At 43.7% G+C, this 4,347-nt stretch overlaps 1 pseudogene; it reads left to right on the forward strand.

Moving 5' to 3' along the window:
- The first annotated feature begins 562 nt into the window (after positions 1-562).
- On the forward strand, positions 563-1,993 carry LOC125088573 (vomeronasal type-1 receptor 4-like; annotated as a pseudogene).
- The last annotated feature ends 2,354 nt before the right edge of the window (positions 1,994-4,347 follow it).

A 4,347-nucleotide genomic window follows, 5' to 3' on the forward strand; every position in this document is an offset into this window, starting at 1 on the left:
ATTAATGCCTCCACTAATCATTTCACACACCCTGAGACAGAACATTTCTCTTCTGGTAATTGTCATTCTTATGCACTGCTTCTGCAAAAGACTAGGTAATTCTGTAGATTTCTACTAGCTCTTACTAATTGTGGAGGTATTATAAGCACCCCTAGTAACCCTGAAAGTGTAGCCTATTCAGACCCACAGAGAGTAAGGTAGTCTGGCTACAGATCTACTTTAGAAGTACAGGCATTGGTTCATATGAAAAATCAGAATTCATTATCACTTGGATTCAACACCAAGAGTCACTGTCAGTGCAGATCATACGAGGTCACGTCAGGAGCCATCAGGGGTCAGTGAAGGTCTAGGACCCTCATCTCTCTTTACTAGCTCTACTCCAGCCAAAGAAATGTTCCACTTTCCTGTGTAGCTCTGGCACTGGACCAGGTTCAAACCCAGAAAAATCCTTGTTTTTTTCCCAATGTGAACACTTACCCAGACATCTGCTACCTCTCTTTGTTTGCAGACTTGGCCCCTGGAAAGTGAACTCCAAAATACTGGAATTCCTCTGTCTGCCAGGATGGGGATCAGCACCCTAGTAAGAACAGCTAGTATCCTGTGAGAGGGAGGTTAAGCTGCCAGTCCACTAAATACGGGTTTGTGGTTCTATGACCTCAACTCCCTGCAGAATGACAATTTTCTCTTTACCTGTAGCTGGAGTGAGAGGACAGGCTTGGGGACCTGGGAATATTTGTGGAAAACTTTTTTCCCAATTGCCAGTTGCCAAAAACAATGACAAGTTTGTGGTTATCATCTCCAAAGAGACCTTTGCAAGTGTTTGAAGGGTTCTTTCTTTCCTTTGATCCCTGGAGACAGACCGGGTCTCCTAGGGAGGGAGGAGGAAATACTGAGGTCTGACACAGGTGGGACTGGCCTTGACACATGTGTGTCACTCTGTAGTCTCTGTTCCCCTGAAAAGTTTTTCTACCCCAAAAGAATTATTTCTCAGTCTTCAGACCCGTGGACTGCAGCATCATTTACGCTATAAGCAGAGATATAGAAACAAAGTAACTGAGAAGATTTTCTGAGAAATACAAATAAAATGAAGTACATGATAACAATATATAATTTACATTAGAAACTGATGGACTCATTTGCACATCTCAATTACAGTTAATTTGGAAGTGCAGGTCAATATGGGAAGTTTTGCAAAATATAGTTTTCCAATATTCACCCTTCCCCCAACTCCCATAGGTACAGGAAGTCTAACAGAATAATATCTATAGACAACGGTAAATTCTGGGTTGAAACATTTCTTGAGTGACTTTAGATGTCAACTTCTTTTTCATGTGCAGAGTGGACAGGGGTAGGTCCCTTAGCAGCACCTGCCTCTTCAGCATCTTCCAGGCCATCACCACTGGCTCCAGAGTCTCCCAGGGAGCACTGCTTAAAGTAAAAGTCCTACAGTGCATTGGTTTCTTCATTTTCTATGTTTGGTCCTCTACATACTGGTGAACGCTATTTTTCCTACGTATGTGACTGGTAAAACTGAGTGACAAAAGGATCACAAACAAAAAAGATTTTGGATACTGTTCTGCAGTTCATCGTGACAAAACCAGAGACTCATTGTATGCAGCCTTGCTGTTACTCCTTGCAGTGCTGTGTGGGGCTCATTATCTGGGCCAGCAGCTCCATGGTTTGTGTTCTGCACAGGCACAAGCAGCGTGTCCAACACATTCACAGGACTACTGTCTCCACCAGATACTCTCCTGAGTCCAGAGCCACCCAGAGCAGCACCTTCGTGTCTTTTTACTTCCTCTCCTCCATCTTTCAAGTTTGTATTACTCTTATTTATAATCGCAGTTGGTGGCTGGTCAACACCACGGCTATAATCTCTCTGTTTTCCAATTGTCAGCCCCTTTCTGCTCATGAGCAGTGGCCACAGTGTGCCCAGGTTCTGCCCTGCCTGAATAAGGAACACAAAATCCCCTCATCTTATTCAAAAGTATGAGTAAATGTATGCATTTGCACAGCATCCCATTGTTTATTCACTCACTGAGAGTGAGCACCATCAGTGCAATTGTGAAACAGGCACATTGCAATAGAGTCTGAACAAGACAGGCTGAGCTTCCGCCCCAGTAATAATAATAATTAATAGCAGCAACTAAAAATGAAAGATTATATAATTATTATGTAAGTATGTCTGTCACTTGATAAAAAGAGGCTCTTAATTTCAATACAATAATCTAATGTGTCATTTTCCCCCTTCATAGTGAATGCTTTTTCCTGTTTAAGGCATCATTTCCTATTCTAAAATCACAGATAAATTCTTTTGTGTTTTCTTCAAAAAACTTCATTATCTGTTTTTAAAATTTGGATCTGCAAATCATTAAGAATTAATTTTTGGCGGGTGCCTGTGTGGCTCAGTCAGTTAAGCATCTTCCTTGGGCTCAGGTTATGATCCCAGAGTCCTGGGATCGAGCCCCGCATCAGGCTCCCTGCTCAGGTGGGAGTCTGCTTCTCCCACTCCCTTGGCTGTTCCTCCTGCTTGTGCTCGCTCTCTGTCAAGTGAATAAATAATATCTTTTAAGAAAAAGAATTAATTTTTTGTGTGGCATGTTTAGAGATTGACTTTTCCCAATGCAGCTAAGACATTTCATTATGAAAATGTTTTATAATACTTTGTTTTCACTTGTTCTCATCTGTCACTGGGGCATCTCATTAATATCACTCCATGGAGCTGATTTTTTCCATGAAAATCCCCATTACATTTTCCCATCCTCTCCTGTCTATCACACAACCAAAGCCCATCTTGGTGTCAAAAATCTTTGGGATGCCTGGGTGGCTCAGTTGATTGGGTGGCTGCCTTCGGCTCGGGTCATGATCCCAGAGTCCTGGGATTGAGTCCCACATCAGGCTCCTTGCTCTGCAGGGAGCCTGCTTCTCCCTCTGCCTCTGCCTGCCTGTGCTCGCTTGCTCACGCGCGCGCTCTCTCTCTCTCTGACAAATAAATAAAAATAAAATCTTAAAAAAAACTTCAGTGGCCCTTTTTCCTGAAGGGGTCCTTAACCCCACATTTAGAAAGAGAAGTGCATTCTGCTAGGACACATTTCTCTACGGTCCTCTCAGGATTTTTTTTTTTTTTTTCATGTCTTGTATCGGCTCTTTTCCAGATTCTCTTGTCAAGGATTGTTGTAAGATGGTGATAGTGTCTTTCACTGGACCAAGGGGTAGATTGATTTCTTGACCAGTATAATAAAGGTTATGCCTCCTTCTGAGGCAAGGTTGAACCATTCTGTTTGTGATAAATAAGAAAAGCACTGGGCTGAGTTTCCTCAGCTGTGACATAAATCTGTTCATGCAGCATCTGCCTGAGCCCCTTTGCCTCCCCTTGTGGGGTGTGGAGTGGGGAAGGGGCATGTGAACTGAAGTTCTTGCTTCCAGTTGTCAAATGATTAATAAAATCTTTCGTGTCCAATCCAGGAATCTCGTGCATTCTGCCAGCAGCCATGAAAGCTAATTTATTTTGGCTAATTTATTTTGGCTAACGTCCTTCCCATTTCTTGGCAGTCTTGGTGACAAGGATGGTGTAATAAGAGAAAGAAAGGGACAAAGTCCCTTTGTTGGTCTGTTTATGGAAAAGAAGGCTCTCTGGGACCAACAGCAAATTCTCTCATCCAGGTGTTAGACCGGGATGGTGGTGAGTCGGGCCTTCCGCTGTCTTACCTGTTAATGAAGGCTGCTGTGGGCGGGGGGGTTAGGATTGAAACAAGCAACCTGAATGTGCTTTGTTCTTTCGTCTTACCCTGGCAGAAAGATGAAGGGTCTAGAAGTGGTGTTTATTCTTCTCCTGATGTGGGGGAGGGAGGCACAAGGGGTCCCCAGAGCTGACAAAGAGATTTGGGTGAATTAACATTGTAAGTTAATGTGATTGAGCTGCATGTGGCCAGTAGCCTTCCAGAAACCAAAAGAAAATGTGCCTTACTAGCACCTTGCTTACAGCACACTGACACTCTCTCCCTCTGGACCTCCTGATGTCTTTGTCAGCCTAAAACCTGACTTCAACTGCTTTAGCCACAACATGTGGCTACCTGAGAAGGAGCTCAAACTTGGATATATTTGTTGGATCAGGTGCCATGCCACTGTCTTCCATGGTTGTGGGAAGGGAGGTTAAGTGACAAGGACTATAGGGTCAAATATGGCTGCAAACAGGCAGGAATAAAGAAACCTCTAAGCCAAGCCACACTTCAGTTTCTGGGAGGTGCAAAGGGGAAGCCAGCTCAGACCTTAAGGTGAAAAGCATTGGAGAATGAAAAGTGGGGGTACCTTCCCTACTGCCCTGGCCATCCCCCACCTACCATGTTA

Source organism: Lutra lutra, chromosome 17, assembly GCF_902655055.1.
Source record: "Lutra lutra chromosome 17, mLutLut1.2, whole genome shotgun sequence".
Classification (NCBI taxonomy): domain Eukaryota; kingdom Metazoa; phylum Chordata; class Mammalia; order Carnivora; family Mustelidae; genus Lutra; species Lutra lutra.